Source organism: Lolium perenne, chromosome 2, assembly GCF_019359855.2.
Source record: "Lolium perenne isolate Kyuss_39 chromosome 2, Kyuss_2.0, whole genome shotgun sequence".
NCBI lineage: Eukaryota > Viridiplantae > Streptophyta > Magnoliopsida > Poales > Poaceae > Lolium > Lolium perenne.
Window position 1 is genome coordinate 101,550,681 of NC_067245.2, and position 16,347 is coordinate 101,567,027.

General features: G+C 50.9%; 53 non-coding genes across 53 annotated transcripts; all 53 read left to right on the top strand.

Annotated features, from left to right (window-relative positions):
* Positions 1-163: 163 nt before the first annotated feature.
* LOC139836618 (5S ribosomal RNA) lies at positions 164-280 on the top strand. Its single transcript, XR_011753323.1, has one exon. It is a non-coding gene; the product is annotated as a 5S ribosomal RNA (ribosomal RNA).
* Positions 281-468: 188 nt separating this feature from the next.
* On the top strand, positions 469-584 carry LOC139836690 (5S ribosomal RNA). The gene has a single exon (XR_011753401.1). It is a non-coding gene; the product is annotated as a 5S ribosomal RNA (ribosomal RNA).
* A 190-nt stretch (positions 585-774) lies between these two features.
* LOC139836619 (5S ribosomal RNA) lies at positions 775-891 on the top strand. Its single transcript, XR_011753324.1, has one exon. It is a non-coding gene; the product is annotated as a 5S ribosomal RNA (ribosomal RNA).
* Positions 892-1,080: 189 nt separating this feature from the next.
* LOC139836728 (5S ribosomal RNA) lies at positions 1,081-1,197 on the top strand. The gene has a single exon (XR_011753440.1). It is a non-coding gene; the product is annotated as a 5S ribosomal RNA (ribosomal RNA).
* Positions 1,198-1,386: 189 nt separating this feature from the next.
* Positions 1,387-1,503, top strand: LOC139836620 (5S ribosomal RNA). The gene has a single exon (XR_011753325.1). It is a non-coding gene; the product is annotated as a 5S ribosomal RNA (ribosomal RNA).
* Positions 1,504-1,692: 189 nt separating this feature from the next.
* LOC139836658 (5S ribosomal RNA) lies at positions 1,693-1,810 on the top strand. The gene has a single exon (XR_011753364.1). It is a non-coding gene; the product is annotated as a 5S ribosomal RNA (ribosomal RNA).
* A 188-nt stretch (positions 1,811-1,998) lies between these two features.
* On the top strand, positions 1,999-2,116 carry LOC139836326 (5S ribosomal RNA). The gene has a single exon (XR_011753024.1). It is a non-coding gene; the product is annotated as a 5S ribosomal RNA (ribosomal RNA).
* Positions 2,117-2,304: 188 nt separating this feature from the next.
* Positions 2,305-2,421, top strand: LOC139836621 (5S ribosomal RNA). The gene has a single exon (XR_011753326.1). It is a non-coding gene; the product is annotated as a 5S ribosomal RNA (ribosomal RNA).
* A 188-nt stretch (positions 2,422-2,609) lies between these two features.
* Positions 2,610-2,727, top strand: LOC139836489 (5S ribosomal RNA). The gene has a single exon (XR_011753193.1). It is a non-coding gene; the product is annotated as a 5S ribosomal RNA (ribosomal RNA).
* Positions 2,728-2,915: 188 nt separating this feature from the next.
* On the top strand, positions 2,916-3,033 carry LOC139836490 (5S ribosomal RNA). Its single transcript, XR_011753194.1, has one exon. It is a non-coding gene; the product is annotated as a 5S ribosomal RNA (ribosomal RNA).
* Positions 3,034-3,222: 189 nt separating this feature from the next.
* Positions 3,223-3,339, top strand: LOC139836622 (5S ribosomal RNA). Its single transcript, XR_011753327.1, has one exon. It is a non-coding gene; the product is annotated as a 5S ribosomal RNA (ribosomal RNA).
* A 189-nt stretch (positions 3,340-3,528) lies between these two features.
* On the top strand, positions 3,529-3,646 carry LOC139836706 (5S ribosomal RNA). The gene has a single exon (XR_011753418.1). It is a non-coding gene; the product is annotated as a 5S ribosomal RNA (ribosomal RNA).
* A 189-nt stretch (positions 3,647-3,835) lies between these two features.
* LOC139836623 (5S ribosomal RNA) lies at positions 3,836-3,952 on the top strand. The gene has a single exon (XR_011753328.1). It is a non-coding gene; the product is annotated as a 5S ribosomal RNA (ribosomal RNA).
* A 189-nt stretch (positions 3,953-4,141) lies between these two features.
* Positions 4,142-4,259, top strand: LOC139836420 (5S ribosomal RNA). The gene has a single exon (XR_011753122.1). It is a non-coding gene; the product is annotated as a 5S ribosomal RNA (ribosomal RNA).
* A 190-nt stretch (positions 4,260-4,449) lies between these two features.
* On the top strand, positions 4,450-4,566 carry LOC139836585 (5S ribosomal RNA). Its single transcript, XR_011753289.1, has one exon. It is a non-coding gene; the product is annotated as a 5S ribosomal RNA (ribosomal RNA).
* A 189-nt stretch (positions 4,567-4,755) lies between these two features.
* On the top strand, positions 4,756-4,873 carry LOC139836512 (5S ribosomal RNA). The gene has a single exon (XR_011753216.1). It is a non-coding gene; the product is annotated as a 5S ribosomal RNA (ribosomal RNA).
* Positions 4,874-5,061: 188 nt separating this feature from the next.
* Positions 5,062-5,178, top strand: LOC139836586 (5S ribosomal RNA). Its single transcript, XR_011753290.1, has one exon. It is a non-coding gene; the product is annotated as a 5S ribosomal RNA (ribosomal RNA).
* Positions 5,179-5,367: 189 nt separating this feature from the next.
* LOC139837251 (5S ribosomal RNA) lies at positions 5,368-5,486 on the top strand. Its single transcript, XR_011753742.1, has one exon. It is a non-coding gene; the product is annotated as a 5S ribosomal RNA (ribosomal RNA).
* Positions 5,487-5,676: 190 nt separating this feature from the next.
* LOC139836666 (5S ribosomal RNA) lies at positions 5,677-5,792 on the top strand. The gene has a single exon (XR_011753374.1). It is a non-coding gene; the product is annotated as a 5S ribosomal RNA (ribosomal RNA).
* Positions 5,793-5,981: 189 nt separating this feature from the next.
* LOC139836367 (5S ribosomal RNA) lies at positions 5,982-6,099 on the top strand. Its single transcript, XR_011753065.1, has one exon. It is a non-coding gene; the product is annotated as a 5S ribosomal RNA (ribosomal RNA).
* Positions 6,100-6,288: 189 nt separating this feature from the next.
* Positions 6,289-6,406, top strand: LOC139836513 (5S ribosomal RNA). Its single transcript, XR_011753217.1, has one exon. It is a non-coding gene; the product is annotated as a 5S ribosomal RNA (ribosomal RNA).
* Positions 6,407-6,595: 189 nt separating this feature from the next.
* On the top strand, positions 6,596-6,712 carry LOC139836624 (5S ribosomal RNA). Its single transcript, XR_011753329.1, has one exon. It is a non-coding gene; the product is annotated as a 5S ribosomal RNA (ribosomal RNA).
* Positions 6,713-6,901: 189 nt separating this feature from the next.
* LOC139836327 (5S ribosomal RNA) lies at positions 6,902-7,019 on the top strand. The gene has a single exon (XR_011753025.1). It is a non-coding gene; the product is annotated as a 5S ribosomal RNA (ribosomal RNA).
* A 188-nt stretch (positions 7,020-7,207) lies between these two features.
* LOC139836514 (5S ribosomal RNA) lies at positions 7,208-7,325 on the top strand. Its single transcript, XR_011753218.1, has one exon. It is a non-coding gene; the product is annotated as a 5S ribosomal RNA (ribosomal RNA).
* A 188-nt stretch (positions 7,326-7,513) lies between these two features.
* LOC139836368 (5S ribosomal RNA) lies at positions 7,514-7,631 on the top strand. Its single transcript, XR_011753066.1, has one exon. It is a non-coding gene; the product is annotated as a 5S ribosomal RNA (ribosomal RNA).
* A 188-nt stretch (positions 7,632-7,819) lies between these two features.
* Positions 7,820-7,936, top strand: LOC139836625 (5S ribosomal RNA). Its single transcript, XR_011753330.1, has one exon. It is a non-coding gene; the product is annotated as a 5S ribosomal RNA (ribosomal RNA).
* A 189-nt stretch (positions 7,937-8,125) lies between these two features.
* LOC139836587 (5S ribosomal RNA) lies at positions 8,126-8,242 on the top strand. Its single transcript, XR_011753291.1, has one exon. It is a non-coding gene; the product is annotated as a 5S ribosomal RNA (ribosomal RNA).
* Positions 8,243-8,431: 189 nt separating this feature from the next.
* Positions 8,432-8,548, top strand: LOC139836626 (5S ribosomal RNA). The gene has a single exon (XR_011753331.1). It is a non-coding gene; the product is annotated as a 5S ribosomal RNA (ribosomal RNA).
* Positions 8,549-8,736: 188 nt separating this feature from the next.
* LOC139836774 (5S ribosomal RNA) lies at positions 8,737-8,854 on the top strand. The gene has a single exon (XR_011753486.1). It is a non-coding gene; the product is annotated as a 5S ribosomal RNA (ribosomal RNA).
* Positions 8,855-9,044: 190 nt separating this feature from the next.
* Positions 9,045-9,161, top strand: LOC139836627 (5S ribosomal RNA). Its single transcript, XR_011753332.1, has one exon. It is a non-coding gene; the product is annotated as a 5S ribosomal RNA (ribosomal RNA).
* Positions 9,162-9,349: 188 nt separating this feature from the next.
* LOC139836759 (5S ribosomal RNA) lies at positions 9,350-9,465 on the top strand. The gene has a single exon (XR_011753471.1). It is a non-coding gene; the product is annotated as a 5S ribosomal RNA (ribosomal RNA).
* A 189-nt stretch (positions 9,466-9,654) lies between these two features.
* LOC139836515 (5S ribosomal RNA) lies at positions 9,655-9,772 on the top strand. The gene has a single exon (XR_011753219.1). It is a non-coding gene; the product is annotated as a 5S ribosomal RNA (ribosomal RNA).
* A 187-nt stretch (positions 9,773-9,959) lies between these two features.
* LOC139836751 (5S ribosomal RNA) lies at positions 9,960-10,076 on the top strand. Its single transcript, XR_011753463.1, has one exon. It is a non-coding gene; the product is annotated as a 5S ribosomal RNA (ribosomal RNA).
* Positions 10,077-10,265: 189 nt separating this feature from the next.
* LOC139836671 (5S ribosomal RNA) lies at positions 10,266-10,384 on the top strand. The gene has a single exon (XR_011753381.1). It is a non-coding gene; the product is annotated as a 5S ribosomal RNA (ribosomal RNA).
* Positions 10,385-10,574: 190 nt separating this feature from the next.
* Positions 10,575-10,692, top strand: LOC139836721 (5S ribosomal RNA). Its single transcript, XR_011753433.1, has one exon. It is a non-coding gene; the product is annotated as a 5S ribosomal RNA (ribosomal RNA).
* A 188-nt stretch (positions 10,693-10,880) lies between these two features.
* LOC139836682 (5S ribosomal RNA) lies at positions 10,881-10,999 on the top strand. Its single transcript, XR_011753393.1, has one exon. It is a non-coding gene; the product is annotated as a 5S ribosomal RNA (ribosomal RNA).
* A 188-nt stretch (positions 11,000-11,187) lies between these two features.
* Positions 11,188-11,304, top strand: LOC139836752 (5S ribosomal RNA). The gene has a single exon (XR_011753464.1). It is a non-coding gene; the product is annotated as a 5S ribosomal RNA (ribosomal RNA).
* A 189-nt stretch (positions 11,305-11,493) lies between these two features.
* Positions 11,494-11,612, top strand: LOC139836683 (5S ribosomal RNA). Its single transcript, XR_011753394.1, has one exon. It is a non-coding gene; the product is annotated as a 5S ribosomal RNA (ribosomal RNA).
* A 189-nt stretch (positions 11,613-11,801) lies between these two features.
* On the top strand, positions 11,802-11,919 carry LOC139836369 (5S ribosomal RNA). Its single transcript, XR_011753067.1, has one exon. It is a non-coding gene; the product is annotated as a 5S ribosomal RNA (ribosomal RNA).
* A 190-nt stretch (positions 11,920-12,109) lies between these two features.
* On the top strand, positions 12,110-12,226 carry LOC139836628 (5S ribosomal RNA). Its single transcript, XR_011753333.1, has one exon. It is a non-coding gene; the product is annotated as a 5S ribosomal RNA (ribosomal RNA).
* A 189-nt stretch (positions 12,227-12,415) lies between these two features.
* LOC139836588 (5S ribosomal RNA) lies at positions 12,416-12,532 on the top strand. Its single transcript, XR_011753292.1, has one exon. It is a non-coding gene; the product is annotated as a 5S ribosomal RNA (ribosomal RNA).
* Positions 12,533-12,720: 188 nt separating this feature from the next.
* Positions 12,721-12,838, top strand: LOC139836370 (5S ribosomal RNA). Its single transcript, XR_011753068.1, has one exon. It is a non-coding gene; the product is annotated as a 5S ribosomal RNA (ribosomal RNA).
* Positions 12,839-13,024: 186 nt separating this feature from the next.
* Positions 13,025-13,141, top strand: LOC139836629 (5S ribosomal RNA). Its single transcript, XR_011753334.1, has one exon. It is a non-coding gene; the product is annotated as a 5S ribosomal RNA (ribosomal RNA).
* A 188-nt stretch (positions 13,142-13,329) lies between these two features.
* On the top strand, positions 13,330-13,447 carry LOC139836491 (5S ribosomal RNA). Its single transcript, XR_011753195.1, has one exon. It is a non-coding gene; the product is annotated as a 5S ribosomal RNA (ribosomal RNA).
* A 190-nt stretch (positions 13,448-13,637) lies between these two features.
* On the top strand, positions 13,638-13,755 carry LOC139836880 (5S ribosomal RNA). Its single transcript, XR_011753601.1, has one exon. It is a non-coding gene; the product is annotated as a 5S ribosomal RNA (ribosomal RNA).
* Positions 13,756-13,942: 187 nt separating this feature from the next.
* On the top strand, positions 13,943-14,059 carry LOC139836589 (5S ribosomal RNA). Its single transcript, XR_011753293.1, has one exon. It is a non-coding gene; the product is annotated as a 5S ribosomal RNA (ribosomal RNA).
* A 188-nt stretch (positions 14,060-14,247) lies between these two features.
* LOC139836492 (5S ribosomal RNA) lies at positions 14,248-14,365 on the top strand. Its single transcript, XR_011753196.1, has one exon. It is a non-coding gene; the product is annotated as a 5S ribosomal RNA (ribosomal RNA).
* Positions 14,366-14,553: 188 nt separating this feature from the next.
* Positions 14,554-14,671, top strand: LOC139836516 (5S ribosomal RNA). Its single transcript, XR_011753220.1, has one exon. It is a non-coding gene; the product is annotated as a 5S ribosomal RNA (ribosomal RNA).
* A 189-nt stretch (positions 14,672-14,860) lies between these two features.
* LOC139836590 (5S ribosomal RNA) lies at positions 14,861-14,977 on the top strand. Its single transcript, XR_011753294.1, has one exon. It is a non-coding gene; the product is annotated as a 5S ribosomal RNA (ribosomal RNA).
* A 188-nt stretch (positions 14,978-15,165) lies between these two features.
* On the top strand, positions 15,166-15,283 carry LOC139836371 (5S ribosomal RNA). Its single transcript, XR_011753069.1, has one exon. It is a non-coding gene; the product is annotated as a 5S ribosomal RNA (ribosomal RNA).
* A 189-nt stretch (positions 15,284-15,472) lies between these two features.
* On the top strand, positions 15,473-15,591 carry LOC139836289 (5S ribosomal RNA). The gene has a single exon (XR_011752987.1). It is a non-coding gene; the product is annotated as a 5S ribosomal RNA (ribosomal RNA).
* Positions 15,592-15,780: 189 nt separating this feature from the next.
* Positions 15,781-15,897, top strand: LOC139836591 (5S ribosomal RNA). Its single transcript, XR_011753295.1, has one exon. It is a non-coding gene; the product is annotated as a 5S ribosomal RNA (ribosomal RNA).
* Positions 15,898-16,084: 187 nt separating this feature from the next.
* On the top strand, positions 16,085-16,199 carry LOC139836814 (5S ribosomal RNA). The gene has a single exon (XR_011753530.1). It is a non-coding gene; the product is annotated as a 5S ribosomal RNA (ribosomal RNA).
* The last annotated feature ends 148 nt before the right edge of the window (positions 16,200-16,347 follow it).

The window sequence follows — 16,347 nt, forward strand, 5'->3', positions numbered from 1 at the left end:
TTCATGGTGAAGTTAGGACGATATTTTTTGCGGGCACTCGTGCTCGGCTATTGGTGATGGGAAACGGTGGTGCGGATGAAAAAGAGGATGGACATGGTACAAAATAGAAGCGGACAAAGAGCGGGAGGAGCAAGCATAAGGGAAAATGAGTGCATAACATGTCGGATGCGATCATACCGGCACTAAAGCACCGGATCCCATCGAACTCCGAAGTTAAGCGTGCTTGGGCGAGAGTAGTACTAGGATGGGTGACCTCTGGGAAGTCCTCGTGTTGCATCCCTCCTTTTTTGCGTCACGCGGCGACATTCATGGTGAAGTTAGGACGATATTTTTTGCGGGCACTCGTGCTCGGCTATTGGTGATGGGAAACGGTGGTGCGGATGAAGAAGAGGATAGACATGGTACAAAATAGAAGCGGACAAAGAGCGGGAGGAGCAAGCATAAGGGAAAATGAGTGCATAACATGTCGGATGCGATCATACCGGCACTAAAGCACCGGATCCCATCGAACTCCGAAGTTAAGCGTGCTTGGGCGAGTAGTACTAGGATGGGTGACCACCTGGGAAGTCCTCGTGTTGCATCCCTCCTTTTTTGCGTCAGGCGTCTAGTTTGTTGTTTATGTTTGGAGGATTATTTTTTGCGGGCACTCGTGCTCGGCTATTGGTGATGGGAAACGGTGGTGCGGATGAAAAAGAGGATGGACATGGTACAAAATAGAAGCGAGACAAAGAGCGGGAGGAGCAAGCATAAGGGAAAATGAGTGCATAACATGTCGGATGCGATCATACCGGCACTAAAGCACCGGATCCCATCGAACTCCGAAGTTAAGCGTGCTTGGGCGAGAGTAGTACTAGGATGGGTGACCTCTGGGAAGTCCTCGTGTTGCATCCCTCCTTTTTTGCGTCACGCGGCGACATTCATGGTGAAGTTAGGACGATATTTTTTGCGGGCACTCGTGCTCGGCTATTGGTGATGGGAAACGGTGGTGCGGATGAAAAAGAGGATGGACATGGTACAAAATAGAAGCGAGACAAAGAGCGGGAGGAGCAAGCATAAGGGAAAATGAGTGCATAACATGTCCGATGCGATCATACCGGCACTAAAGCACCGGATCCCATCGAACTCCGAAGTTAAGCGTGCTTGGGCGAGAGTAGTACTAGGATGGGTGACCTCTGGGAAGTCCTCGTGTTGCATCCCTCCTTTTTTGCGTCACGCGGCGACATTCATGGTGAAGTTAGGACGATATTTTTTGCGGGCACTCGTGCTCGGCTATTGGTGATGGGAAACGGTGGTGCGGATGAAAAAGAGGATGGACATGGTACAAAATAGAAGCGAGACAAAGAGCGGGAGGAGCAAGCATAAGGGAAAATGAGTGCATAACATGTCGGATGCGATCATACCGGCACTAAAGCACCGGATCCCATCGAACTCCGAAGTTAAGCGTGCTTGGGCGAGAGTAGTACTAGGATGGGTGACCTCTGGGAAGTCCTCGTGTTGCATCCCTCCTTTTTGCGTCACGCGGCGACATTCATGGTGAAGTTAGGACGATATTTTTTTGCGGGCACTCGTGCTCGGCTATTGGTGATGGGAAACGGTGGTGCGGATGAAAAAGAGGATGGACATGGTACAAAATAGAAGCGAGACAAAGAGCGGGAGGAGCAAGCATAAGGGAAAATGAGTGCATAACATGTCGGATGCGATCGTACCAGCACTAAAGCACCGGATCCCATCGAACTCCGAAGTTAAGCGTGCTTGGGCGAGAGTAGTACTAGGATGGGTGACCTCACAGGAAGTCCTCGTGTTGCATCCCTCCTTTTTTGCGTCACGCGGCGACATTCATGGTGAAGTTAGGACGATATTTTTTGCGGGCACTCGTGCTCGGCTATTGGTGATGGGAAACGGTGGTGCGGATGAAAAAGAGGATGGACATGGTACAAGATAGAAGCGGACAAAGAGCGGGACGAGCAAGCATAAGGGAAAATGAGTGCATAACATGTCGGATGCGATCATACCAGCACTAAAGCACCGGATCCCATCGAACTCCGAAGTTAAGCGTGCTTGGGCGAGAGTAGTACTAGGATGGGTGACCTCCTGGGAAGTCCTCGTGTTGCATCCCTCCTTTTTTGCGTCACGCGGCGACATTCATGGTGAAGTTAGGACGATATTTTTGCGGGCACTCGTGCTCGGCTATTGGTGATGGGAAACGGTGGTGCGGATGAAAAAGAGGATGGACATGGTACAAAATAGAAGCGAGACAAAGAGCGGGAGGAGCAAGCATAAGGGAAAATGAGTGCATAACATGTCGGATGCGATCATACCGGCACTAAAGCACCGGATCCCATCGAACTCCGAAGTTAAGCGTGCTTGGGCGAGAGTAGTACTAGGATGGGTGACCTCTGGGAAGTCCTCGTGTTGCATCCCTCCTTTTTTGCGTCACGCGGCGACATTCATGGTGAAGTTAGGACGATATTTTTTGCGGGCACTCGTGCTCGGCTATTGGTGATGGGAAACGGTGGTGCGGATGAAAAAGAGGATGGACATGGTACAAAATAGAAGCGGACAAAGAGCGGGAGGAGCCAGCATAAGGGAAAATGAGTGCATAACATGTCGGATGCGATCATACCAGCACTAAAGCACCGGATCCCATCGAACTCCGAAGTTAAGCGTGCTTGGGCGAGAGTAGTACTAGGATGGGTGACCTCACAGGAAGTCCTCGTGTTGCATCCCTCCTTTTTTGCGTCACGCGGCGACATTCATGGTGAAGTTAGGACGATATTTTTTGCGGGCACTCGTGCTCGGCTATTGGTGATGGGAAACGGTGGTGCGGATGAAAAAGAGGATGGACATGGTACAAAATAGAAGCGGACAAAGAGCGGGAGGAGCAAGCATAAGGGAAAATGAGTGCATAACATGTCGGATGCGATCATACCAGCACTAAAGCACCGGATCCCATCGAACTCCGAAGTTAAGCGTGCTTGGGCGAGAGTAGTACTAGGATGGGTGACCTCACAGGAAGTCCTCGTGTTGCATCCCTCCTTTTTTGCGTCACGCGGCGACATTCATGGTGAAGTTAGGACGATATTTTTTTGCGGGCACTCGTGCTCGGCTATTGGTGATGGGAAACGGTGGTGCGGATGAAAAAGAGGATGGACATGGTACAAAATAGAAGCGGACAAAGAGCGGGAGGAGCAAGCATAAGGGAAAATGAGTGCATAACATGTCGGATGCGATCATACCGGCACTAAAGCACCGGATCCCATCGAACTCCGAAGTTAAGCGTGCTTGGGCGAGAGTAGTACTAGGATGGGTGACCTCTGGGAAGTCCTCGTGTTGCATCCCTCCTTTTTTGCGTCACGCGGCGACATTCATGGTGAAGTTAGGACGATATTTTTTTGCGGGCACTCGTGCTCGGCTATTGGTGATGGGAAACGGTGGTGCGGATGAAAAAGAGGATGGACATGGTACAAAATAGAAGCGGACAAAGAGCGGGAGGAGCAAGCATAAGGGAAAATGAGTGCATAACATGTCGGATGCGATCATACCGGCACTAAAGCACCGGATCCCATCGAACTCCGAAGTTAAGCGTGCTTGGGCGAGAGTAGTACTAGGATGGGTGACCTCACAGGAAGTCCTGGTGTTGCATCCCTCCTTTTTTGCGTCACGCGGCGACATTCATGGTGAAGTTAGGACGATATTTTTTGCGGGCACTCGTGCTCGGCTATTGGTGATGGGAAACGGTGGTGCGGATGAAAAAGAGGATGGACATGGTACAAAATAGAAGCGAGACAAAGAGCGGGAGGAGCAAGCATAAGGGAAAATGAGTGCATAACATGTCGGATGCGATCATACCGGCACTAAAGCACCGGATCCCATCGAACTCCGAAGTTAAGCGTGCTTGGGCGAGAGTAGTACTAGGATGGGTGACCTCTGGGAAGTCCTCGTGTTGCATCCCTCCTTTTTTGCGTCACGCGGCGACATTCATGGTGAAGTTAGGACGATATTTTTTGCGGGCACTCGTGCTCGGCTATTGGTGATGGGAAACGGTGGTGCGGATGAAAAAGAGGATGGACATGGTACAAAATAGAAGCGAGACAAAGAGCGGGAGGAGCAAGCATAAGGGAAAATGAGTGCATAACATGTCGGATGCGATCATACCGGCACTAAAGCACCGGATCCCATCGGAACTCCGAAGTTAAGCGTGCTTGGGCGAGAGTAGTACTAGGATGGGTGACCTCTGGGAAGTCCTCGTGTTGCATCCCTCCTTTTTTGCGTCACGCGGCGACATTCATGGTGAAGTTAGGACGATATTTTTTTGCGGGCACTCGTGCTCGGCTATTGGTGATGGGAAACGGTGGTGCGGATGAAAAAGAGGATGGACATGGTACAAAATAGAAGCGAGACAAAGAGCGGGAGGAGCAAGCATAAGGGAAAATGAGTGCATAACATGTCGGATGCGATCATACCAGCACTAAAGCACCGGATCCCATCGAACTCCGAAGTTAAGCGTGCTTGGGCGAGAGTAGTACTAGGATGGGTGACCTCTGGGAAGTCCTCGTGTTGCATCCCTCCTTTTTTGCGTCACGCGGCGACATTCATGGTGAAGTTAGGACGATATTTTTTGCGGGCACTCGTGCTCGGCTATTGGTGATGGGAAACGGTGGTGCGGATGAAAAAGAGGATGGACATGGTACAAAATAGAAGCGAGACAAAGAGCGGGAGGAGCAAGCATAAGGGAAAATGAGTGCATAACATGTCGGATGCGATCATACCGGCACTAAAGCACCGGATCCCATCGAACTCCGAAGTTAAGCGTGCTTGGGCGAGAGTAGTACTAGGATGGGTGACCTCACAGGAAGTCCTCGTGTTGCATCCCTCCTTTTTTGCGTCACGCGGCGACATTCATGGTGAAGTTAGGACGATATTTTTTGCGGGCACTCGTGCTCGGCTATTGGTGATGGGAAACGGTGGTGCGGATGAAAAAGAGGATGGACATGGTACAAAATAGAAGCGGACAAAGAGCGGGAGGAGCAAGCATAAGGGAAAATGAGTGCATAACATGTCGGATGCGATCATACCAGCACTAAAGCACCGGATCCCATCGAACTCCGAAGTTAAGCGTGCTTGGGCGAGAGTAGTACTAGGATGGGTGACCTCTGGGAAGTCCTCGTGTTGCATCCCTCCTTTTTTGCGTCACGCGGCGACATTCATGGTGAAGTTAGGACGATATTTTTTGCGGGCACTCGTGCTCGGCTATTGGTGATGGGAAACGGTGGTGCGGATGAAAAATAGGATGGACATGGTACAAAATAGAAGCGAGACAAAGAGCGGGAGGAGCAAGCATAAGGGAAAATGAGTGCATAACATGTCGGATGCGATCATACCGGCACTAAAGCACCGGATCCCATCAGAACTCCGAAGTTAAGCGTGCTTGGGCGAGAGTAGTACTAGGATGGGTGACCTCCTGGGAAGTCCTCGTGTTGCATCCCTCCTTTTTTGCGTCACGCGGCGACATTCATGGTGAAGTTAGGACGATATTTTTTTGCGGGCACTCGTGCTCGGCTATTGGTGATGGGAAACGGTGGTGCGGATGAAAAAGAGGATGGACATGGTACAAAATAGAAGCGAGACAAAGAGCGGGAGGAGCAAGCATAAGGGAAAATGAGTGCATAACATGTCGGATGCGATCATACCAGCACTAAAGCACCGGATCCCATCGAACTCCGAAGTTAAGCGTGCTTGGGCGAGTAGTACTAGGATGGGTGACCTCCTGGGAAGTCCTCGTGTTGCATCCCTCCTTTTTTGCGTCACGCGGCGACATTCATGGTGAAGTTAGGACGATATTTTTTTGCGGGCACTCGTGCTCGGCTATTGGTGATGGGAAACGGTGGTGCGGATGAAAAAGAGGATGGACATGGTACAAAATAGAAGCGGACAAAGAGCGGGAGGAGCAAGCATAAGGGAAAATGAGTGCATAACATGTCGGATGCGATCATACCGGCACTAAAGCACCGGATCCCATCGAACTCCGAAGTTAAGCGTGCTTGGGCGAGAGTAGTACTAGGATGGGTGACCTCCTGGGAAGTCCTCGTGTTGCATCCCTCCTTTTTTGCGTCACGCGGCGACATTCATGGTGAAGTTAGGACGATATTTTTTTGCGGGCACTCGTGCTCGGCTATTGGTGATGGGAAACGGTGGTGCGGATGAAAAAGAGGATGGACATGGTACAAAATAGAAGCGGACAAAGAGCGGGAGGAGCAAGCATAAGGGAAAATGAGTGCATAACATGTCGGATGCGATCATACCGGCACTAAAGCACCGGATCCCATCGAACTCCGAAGTTAAGCGTGCTTGGGCGAGAGTAGTACTAGGATGGGTGACCTCACAGGAAGTCCTCGTGTTGCATCCCTCCTTTTTTGCGTCACGCGGCGACATTCATGGTGAAGTTAGGACGATATTTTTTTGCGGGCACTCGTGCTCGGCTATTGGTGATGGGAAACGGTGGTGCGGATGAAAAAGAGGATGGACATGGTACAAAATAGAAGCGGACAAAGAGCGGGAGGAGCAAGCATAAGGGAAAATGAGTGCATAACATGTCGGATGCGATCATACCGGCACTAAAGCACCGGATCCCATCGAACTCCGAAGTTAAGCGTGCTTGGGCGAGAGTAGTACTAGGATGGGTGACCTCTGGGAAGTCCTCGTGTTGCATCCCTCCTTTTTTGCGTCACGCGGCGACATTCATGGTGAAGTTAGGACGATATTTTTTTGCGGGCACTCGTGCTCGGCTATTGGTGATGGGAAACGGTGGTGCGGATGAAAAAGAGGATGGACATGGTACAAAATAGAAGCGGACAAAGAGCGGGAGGAGCAAGCATAAGGGAAAATGAGTGCATAACATGTCGGATGCGATCATACCAGCACTAAAGCACCGGATCCCATCGAACTCCGAAGTTAAGCGTGCTTGGGCGAGAGTAGTACTAGGATGGGTGACCTCCTGGGAAGTCCTCGTGTTGCATCCCTCCTTTTTTGCGTCACGCGGCGACATTCATGGTGATGTTTTGACTATATTTTTTCCGGGCCCTCGTGCTATGCTATTGGTGATGGGAAACGGTGGTGCGGATGAAAAAGAGGATGGACATGGTACAAAATAGAAGCGGACAAAGAGCGGGAGGAGCAAGCATAAGGGAAAATGAGTGCATAACATGTCGGATGCGATCATACCGGCACTAAAGCACCGGATCCCATCGAACTCCGAAGTTAAGCGTGCTTGGGCGAGAGTAGTACTAGGATGGGTGACCTCACAGGAAGTCCTCGTGTTGCATCCCTCCTTTTTTGCGTCACGCGGCGACATTCATGGTGAAGTTAGGACGATATTTTTTGCGGGCACTCGTGCTCGGCTATTGGTGATGGGAAACGGTGGTGCGGATGAAAAAGAGGATGGACATGGTACAAAATAGAAGCGGACAAAGAGCGGGAGGAGCAAGCATAAGGGAAAATGAGTGCATAACATGTCGGATGCGATCATACCGGCACTAAAGCACCGGATCCCATCGAACTCCGAAGTTAAGCGTGCTTGGGCGAGAGTAGTACTAGGATGGGTGACCTCCTGGGAAGTCCTCGTGTTGCATCCCTCCTTTTTTGCGTCACGCGGCGACATTCATGGTGAAGTTAGGACGATATTTTTGCGGGCACTCGTGCTCGGCTATTGGTGATGGGAAACGGTGGTGCGGATGAAAAAGAGGATGGACATGGTACAAAATAGAAGCGAGACAAAGAGCGGGAGGAGCAAGCATAAGGGAAAATGAGTGCATAACATGTCGGATGCGATCATACCGGCACTAAAGCACCGGATCCCATCGAACTCCGAAGTTAAGCGTGCTTGGGCGAGAGTAGTACTAGGATGGGTGACCTCTGGGAAGTCCTCGTGTTGCATCCCTCCTTTTTTGCGTCACGCGGCGACATTCATGGTGAAGTTAGGACGATATTTTTTGCGGGCACTCGTGCTCGGCTATTGGTGATGGGAAACGGTGGTGCGGATGAAAAAGAGGATGGACATGGTACAAAATAGAAGCGAGACAAAGAGCGGGAGGAGCAAGCATAAGGGAAAATGAGTGCATAACATGTCGGATGCGATCATACCAGCACTAAAGCACCGGATCCCATCGAACTCCGAAGTTAAGCGTGCTTGGGCGAGAGTAGTACTAGGATGGGTGACCTCTGGGAAGTCCTCGTGTTGCATCCCTCCTTTTTTGCGTCACGCGGCGACATTCATGGTGAAGTTAGGACGATATTTTTTGCGGGCCCTCGTGCTCGGCTATTGGTGATGGGAAACGGTGGTGCGGATGAAGACGAGGATCGACATGGTACAAAATAGAAGCGAGACAAAGAGCGGGAGGAGCAAGCATAAGGGAAAATGAGTGCATAACATGTCGGATGCGATCATACCGGCACTAAAGCACCGGATCCCATCGAACTCCGAAGTTAAGCGTGCTTGGGCGAGAGTAGTACTAGGATGGGTGACCTCTGGGAAGTCCTCGTGTTGCATCCCTCCTTTTTTGCGTCACGCGGCGACATTCATGGTGAAATTAGGACGATATTTTTTGCGGGCACTCGTGCTCGGCTATTGGTGATGGGAAACGGTGGTGCGGATGAAAAAGAGGATGGACATGGTACAAAATAGAAGCGGACAAAGAGCGGGAGGAGCAAGCATAAGGGAAAATGAGTGCATAACATGTCGGATGCGATCATACCGGCACTAAAGCACCGGATCCCATCGAACTCCGAAGTTATGCGTGCTTGGGCGAGTGTAGTCCTCGGATGGGTGACCTCCTGGGAAGTCCTCGTGTTGCATCCCTCCTTTTTTGCGTCACGCGGCGACATTCATGGTGAAGTTAGGACGATATTTTTTTGCGGGCACTCGTGCTCGGCTATTGGTGATGGGAAACGGTGGTGCGGATGAAAAAGAGGATGGACATGGTACAAAATAGAAGCGAGACAAAGAGCGGGAGGAGCAAGCATAAGGGAAAATGAGTGCATAACATGTCGGATGCGATCATACCGGCACTAAAGCACCGGATCCCATCGAACTCCGAAGTTAAGCGTGCTTGGGCGAGAGTAGTACTAGGATGGGTGACCTCTGGGAAGTCCTCGTGTTGCATCCCTCCTTTTTTGCGTCACGCGGCGACATTCATGGTGAAGTTAGGACGATATTTTTTGCGGGCACTCGTGCTCGGCTATTGGTGATGGGAAACGGTGGTGCGGATGAAAAAGAGGATGGACATGGTACAAAATAGAAGCGGACAAAGAGCGGGAGGAGCAAGCATAAGGGAAAATGAGTGCATAACATGTCGGATGCGATCATACCAGCACTAAAGCACCGGATCCCATCGAACTCCGAAGTTAAGCGTGCTTGGGCGAGTAGTACTAGGATGGGTGACCTCACAGGAAGTCCTCGTGTTGCATCCCTCCTTTTTGCGTCACGCGGCGACATTCATGGTGAAGTTAGGACGATATTTTTTTGCGGGCACTCGTGCTCGGCTATTGGTGATGGGAAACGGTGGTGCGGATGAAAAAGAGGATGGACATGGTACAAAATAGAAGCGAGACAAAGAGCGGGAGGAGCAAGCATAAGGGAAAATGAGTGCATAACATGTCGGATGCGATCATACCGGCACTAAAGCACCGGATCCCATCGAACTCCGAAGTTAAGCGTGCTTGGGCGAGAGTAGTACTAGGATGGGTGACCTCACAGGAAGTCCTCGTGTTGCATCCCTCCTTTTTTGCGTCACGCGGCGACATTCATGGTGAAGTTAGGACGATATTTTTTGCGGGCACTCGTGCTCGGCTATTGGTGATGGGAAACGGTGGTGCGGATGAAAAAGAGGATGGACATGGTACAAAATAGAGCGGACAAAGAGCGGGAGGAGCAAGCATAAGGGAAAATGAGTGCATAACATGTCGGATGCGATCATACCAGCACTAAAGCACCGGATCCCATCGAACTCCGAAGTTAAGCGTGCTTGGGCGAGAGTAGTACTAGGATGGGTGACCTCTGGGAAGTCCTCGTGTTTCATCCCTCCTTTTTTGCGTCACGCGGCGACATTCATGGTGAAGTTAGGACGATATTTTTTGCGGGCACTCGTGCTCGGCTATTGGTGATGGGAAACGGTGGTGCGGATGAAAAAGAGGATGGACATGGTACAAAATAGAAGCGAGACAAAGAGCGGGAGGAGCAAGCATAAGGGAAAATGAGTGCATAACATGTCGGATGCGATCATACCAGCACTAAAGCACCGGATCCCATCGAACTCCGAAGTTAAGCGTGCTTGGGCGAGAGTAGTACTAGGATGGGTGACCTCACTGGGAAGTCCTCGTGTTGCATCCCTCCTTTTTTGCGTCACGCGGCGACATTCATGGTGAAGTTAGGACGATATTTTTTTGCGGGCACTCGTGCTCGGCTATTGGTGATGGGAAACGGTGGTGCGGATGAAAAAGAGGATGGACATGGTACAAAATAGAAGCGAGACAAAGAGCGGGAGGAGCAAGCATAAGGGAAAATGAGTGCATAACATGTCGGATGCGATCATACCGGCACTAAAGCACCGGATCCCATCGAACTCCGAAGTTAAGCGTGCTTGGGCGAGAGTAGTACTAGGATGGGTGACCTCACAGGAAGTCCTCGTGTTTCATCCCTCCTTTTTTGCGTCACGCGGCGACATTCATGGTGAAGTTAGGACGATATTTTTGCGGGCACTCGTGCTCGGCTATTGGTGATGGGAAACGGTGGTGCGGATGAAAAAGAGGATGGACATGGTACAAAATAGAAGCGAGACAAAGAGCGGGAGGAGCAAGCATAAGGGAAAATGAGTGCATAACATGTCGGATGCGATCATACCGGCACTAAAGCACCGGATCCCATCGAACTCCGAAGTTAAGCGTGCTTGGGCGAGAGTAGTACTAGGATGGGTGACCTCACTGGGAAGTCCTCGTGTTGCATCCCTCCTTTTTTGCGTCACGCGGCGACATTCATGGTGAAGTTAGGACGATATTTTTTGCGGGCACTCGTGCTCGGCTATTGGTGATGGGAAACGGTGGTGCGGATGAAAAAGAGGATGGACATGGTACAAAATAGAAGCGGACAAAGAGCGGGAGGAGCAAGCATAAGGGAAGATGAGTGCATAACATGTCGGATGCGATCATACCAGCACTAAAGCACCGGATCCCATCGAACTCCGAAGTTAAGCGTGCTTGGGCGAGAGTAGTACTAGGATGGGTGACCTCTGGGAAGTCCTCGTGTTTCATCCCTCCTTTTTTGCGTCACGCGGCGACATTCATGGTGAAGTTAGGACGATATTTTTTGCGGGCACTCGTGCTCGGCTATTGGTGATGGGAAACGGTGGTGCGGATGAAAAAGAGGATGGACATGGTACAAAATAGAAGCGAGACAAAGAGCGGGAGGAGCAAGCATAAGGGAAAATGAGTGCATAACATGTCGGATGCGATCATACCGGCACTAAAGCACCGGATCCCATCGAACTCCGAAGTTAAGCGTGCTTGGGCGAGAGTAGTACTAGGATGGGTGACCTCACTGGGAAGTCCTCGTGTTGCATCCCTCCTTTTTTGCGTCACGCGGCGACATTCATGGTGAAGTTAGGACGATATTTTTTGCGGGCACTCGTGCTCGGCTATTGGTGATGGGAAACGGTGGTGCGGATGAAAAAGAGGATGGACATGGTACAAAATAGAAGCGAGACAAAGAGCGGGAGGAGCAAGCATAAGGGAAAATGAGTGCATAACATGTCGGATGCGATCATACCGGCACTAAAGCACCGGATCCCATCGAACTCCGAAGTTAAGCGTGCTTGGGCGAGAGTAGTACTAGGATGGGTGACCTCCTGGGAAGTCCTCGTGTTGCATCCCTCCTTTTTTGCGTCACGCGGCGACATTCATGGTGAAGTTAGGACGATATTTTTTTGCGGGCACTCGTGCTCGGCTATTGGTGATGGGAAACGGTGGTGCGGATGAAAAAGAGGATGGACATGGTACAAAATAGAAGCGAGACAAAGAGCGGGAGGAGCAAGCATAAGGGAAAATGAGTGCATAACATGTCGGATGCGATCATACCGGCACTAAAGCACCGGATCCCATCGAACTCCGAAGTTAAGCGTGCTTGGGCGAGAGTAGTACTAGGATGGGTGACCTCTGGGAAGTCCTCGTGTTGCATCCCTCCTTTTTTGCGTCACGCGGCGACATTCATGGTGAAGTTAGGACGATATTTTTTGCGGGCACTCGTGCTCGGCTATTGGTGATGGGAAACGGTGGTGCGGATGAAAAAGAGGATGGACATGGTACAAAATAGAAGCGAGACAAAGAGCGGGAGGAGCAAGCATAAGGGAAAATGAGTGCATAACATGTCGGATGCGATCATACCAGCACTAAAGCACCGGATCCCATCGAACTCCGAAGTTAAGCGTGCTTGGGCGAGAGTAGTACTAGGATGGGTGACCTCTGGGAAGTCCTCGTGTTGCATCCCTCCTTTTTTGCGTCACGCGGCGACATTCATGGTGAAGTTAGGACGATATTTTTTGCGGGCACTCGTGCTCGGCTATTGGTGATGGGAAACGGTGGTGCGGATGAAAAAGAGGATGGACATGGTACAAAATAGAAGCGGACAAAGAGCGGGAGGAGCAAGCATAAGGGAAAATGAGTGCATAACATGTCGGATGCGATCATACCGGCACTAAAGCACCGGATCCCATCGAACTCCGAAGTTAAGCGTGCTTGGGCGAGAGTAGTACTAGGATGGGTGACCTCCTGGGAAGTCCTCGTGTTGCATCCCTCCTTTTTGCGTCACGCGGCGACATTCATGGTGAAGTTAGGACGATATTTTTGCGGGCACTCGTGCTCGGCTATTGGTGATGGGAAACGGTGGTGCGGATGAAAAAGAGGATGGACATGGTACAAAATAGAAGCGGACAAAGAGCGGGAGGAGCAAGCATAAGGGAAAATGAGTGCATAACATGTCGGATGCGATCATACCGGCACTAAAGCACCGGATCCCATCGAACTCCGAAGTTAAGCGTGCTTGGGCGAGAGTAGTACTAGGATGGGTGACCTCTGGGAAGTCCTCGTGTTGCATCCCTCCTTTTTTGCGTCACGCGGCGACATTCATGGTGAAGTTAGGACGATATTTTTGCGGGCACTCGTGCTCGGCTATTGGTGATGGGAAACGGTGGTGCGGATGAAAAAGAGGATGGACATGGTACAAAATAGAAGCGAGACAAAGAGCGGGAGGAGCAAGCATAAGGGAAAATGAGTGCATAACATGTCGGATGCGATCATACCAGCACTAAAGCACCGGATCCCATCGAACTCCGAAGTTAAGCGTGCTTGGGCGAGAGTAGTACTAGGATGGGTGACCTCACAGGAAGTCCTCGTGTTGCATCCCTCCTTTTTTGCGTCACGCGGCGACATTCATGGTGAAGTTAGGACGATATTTTTTTGCGGGCACTCGTGCTCGGCTATTGGTGATGGGAAACGGTGGTGCGGATGAAAAAGAGGATGGACATGGTACAAAATAGAAGCGAGACAAAGAGCGGGAGGAGCAAGCATAAGGGAAAATGAGTGCATAACATGTCGGATGCGATCATACCGGCACTAAAGCACGGATCCCATCGAACTCCGAAGTTAAGCGTGCTTGGGCGAGAAGTAGTACTAGGATGGGTGACCTCACAGGAAGTCCTCGTGTTGCATCCCTCCTTTTTTGCGTCACGCGGCGACATTCATGGTGAAGTTAGGACGATATTTTTGCGGGCACTCGTGCTCGGCTATTGGTGATGGGAAACGGTGGTGCGGATGAAAAAGAGGATGGACATGGTACAAAATAGAAGCGGACAAAGAGCGGGAGGAGCAAGCATAAGGGAAAATGAGTGCATAACATGTCGGATGCGATCATACCAGCACTAAAGCACCGGATCCCATCGAACTCCGAAGTTAAGCGTGCTTGGGCGAGAGTAGTACTAGGATGGGTGACCTCTGGGAAGTCCTCGTGTTGCATCCCTCCTTTTTTGCGTCACGCGGCGACATTCATGGTGAAGTTAGGACGATATTTTTTTGCGGGCACTCGTGCTCGGCTATTGGTGATGGGAAACGGTGGTGCGGATGAAAAGAGGATGGACATGGTACAAAATAGAAGCGGACAAAGAGCGGGAGGAGCAAGCATAAGGGAAAATGAGTGCACAACATGTCGGATGCGATCATACCAGCACTAAAGCACCGGATCCCATCGAACTCCGAAGTTAAGCGTGCTTGGGCGAGAGTAGTACTAGGATGGGTGACCTCACAGGAAGTCCTCGTGTTGCATCCCTCCTTTTTTGCGTCACGCGGCGACATTCATGGTGAAGTTAGGACGATATTTTTTGCGGGCACTCGTGCTCGGCTATTGGTGATGGGAAACGGTGGTGCGGATGAAAAAGAGGATGGACATGGTACAAAATAGAAGCGGACAAAGAGCGGGAGGAGCAAGCATAAGGGAAAATGAGTGCATAACATGTCGGATGCGATCATACCGGCACTAAAGCACCGGATCCCATCGAACTCCGAAGTTAAGCGTGCTTGGGCGAGAGTAGTACTAGGATGGGTGACCTCACAGGAAGTCCTCGTGTTGCATCCCTCCTTTTTTGCGTCACGCGGCGACATTCATGGTGAAGTTAGGACGATATTTTTTGCGGGCACTCGTGCTCGGCTATTGGTGATGGGAAACGGTGGTGCGGATGAAAAAGAGGATGGACATGGTACAAAATAGAAGCGAGACAAAGAGCGGGAGGAGCAAGCATAAGGGAAAATGAGTGCATAACATGTCGGATGCGATCATACCAGCACTAAAGCACCGGATCCCATCGAACTCCGAAGTTAAGCGTGCTTGGGCGAGAGTAGTACTAGGATGGGTGACCTCTGGGAAGTCCTCGTGTTGCATCCCTCCTTTTTTGCGTCACGCGGCGACATTCATGGTGAAGTTAGGACGATATTTTTTGCGGGCACTCGTGCTCGGCTATTGGTGATGGGAAACGGTGGTGCGGATGAAAAAGAGGATGGACATGGTACAAAATAGAAGCGGACAAAGAGCGGGAGGAGCAAGCATAAGGGAAAATGAGTGCATAACATGTCGGATGCGATCATACCGGCACTAAAGCACCGGATCCCATCGAACTCCGAAGTTAAGCGTGCTTGGGCGAGAGTAGTACTAGGATGGGTGACCTCCTGGGAAGTCCTCGTGTTGCATCCCTCCTTTTTTGCGTCACGCGGCGACATTCATGGTGAAGTTAGGACGATATAGATTTGCGGGGGATCGTGCTCGGCTAGTGGTGAGGGGAAACGGTGGTGCGGATGAAAAAGAGGATGGACATGGTACAAAATAGAAGCAGACAAAGAGCGGGAGGAGCAAGCATAAGGGAAAATGAGTGCATAACATGTCGGATGCGATCATACCAGCACTAAAGCACCGGATCCCATCAGAACTCCGAAGTTAAGCGTGCTTGGGCGAGAGTAGCACTAGGATGGGTGACCTCCTGGGAAGTCCTCGTGTTGCATCCCTCCTTTTTTGCGTCACGCGGCGACATTCATGGTGAAGTTAGGACGATATTTTTTGCGGGCACTCGTGCTCGGCTATTGGTGATGGGAAACGGTGGTGCGGATGAAAAAGAGGATGGACATGGTACAAAATAGAAGCGAGACAAAGAGCGGGAGGAGCAAGCATAAGGGAAAATGAGTGCATAACATGTCGGATGCGATCATACCAGCACTAAAGCACCGGATCCCATCGAACTCCGAAGTTAAGCGTGCTTGGGCGAGAGTAGTACTAGGATGGGTGACCTCTGGGAAGTCCTCGTGTTGCATCCCTCCTTTTTTGCGTCACGCGGCGACATTCATGGTGAAGTTAGGACGATATTTTTGCGGGCACTCGTGCTCGGCTATTGGTGATGGGAAACGGTGGTGCGGATGAAAAAGAGGATGGACATGGTACAAAATAGAAGCGGACAAAGAGCGGGAGGAGCAAGCATAAGGGAAAATGAGTGCATAACATGTCGGATGCGATCATACCGGCACTAAAGCACCGGATCCCATCGAACTCCGAAGTTAAGCGTGCTTGGGCGAGTAGTACTAGGATGGGTGACCTCTGGGAAGTCCTCGTGTTGCATCCCTCCTTTTTTGCTTCACGCGGCGACATTCATGGTGAAGTTAGGACGATATTTTTTGCGGGCACTCGTGCTCGGCTATTGGTGATGGGAAACGGTGGTGCGGATGAAAAAGAGGATGGACATGGTACAAAATAGAAGCGGACAAAGAGCG